Raw genomic sequence first — 619 nt, 5'->3', positions numbered from 1 at the left:
AGGGAAAGTAAATGCAGGAAATACTGACCCAAGGTAGGCAACAGTACGCAGACATATGCCATACGGTTCTCTGAACTTCGCCAGAGATAGTCTCTAAATTTGCCTTTTGAACTTACTGGCAACCAAACCAAAAAGGAAAATATGGGCAGTTATACAATTCAGTGTCCTTAAGAGTAAATAGGAAACACAGCTCTGTCTGTATCTGGAAATGAAAGAAAATCTTCTGTGTCCTCCTGAAAAACACACCCAACGATTTTCTTAGGATAAATTCAATAATACACTTACGTGGGCTGTCTCTCAGAAAGTTATCTCTCAATGTAGATCTAAGTCTTAATTCCAAAGCACAATTTCAATAAAAGCAGATACTCCAGTGTGCTAATGTGCCTCTTAAATATGGCAATAAAACATTTCAAACTCAATCTGACCAAAGAAAATTACAATGAGATATTTCTGCCTGTTTTGGGAAACTGTATTTCTATTAACGTAGCTTACAATTGCATTAGCTTTTGGGAGAGTGTCATCGTTATTGACTCTTTGATAGCGGTCTACTCAAACTCACTCCTGCCACTGTGACAGAAACTGAATGTAAGCCAAGCTATCTTCATCTTTTACTGTGCAA

This window comes from Lipotes vexillifer, unplaced genomic scaffold (assembly GCF_000442215.2).
Source record: "Lipotes vexillifer unplaced genomic scaffold, Lipotes_vexillifer_v1.1 scaffold1343, whole genome shotgun sequence".
Classification (NCBI taxonomy): Eukaryota; Metazoa; Chordata; class Mammalia; order Artiodactyla; family Lipotidae; genus Lipotes; species Lipotes vexillifer.
The sequence above is the reverse complement of the archived record's forward strand: the minus strand, read 5'-3'. Positions refer to the sequence as shown.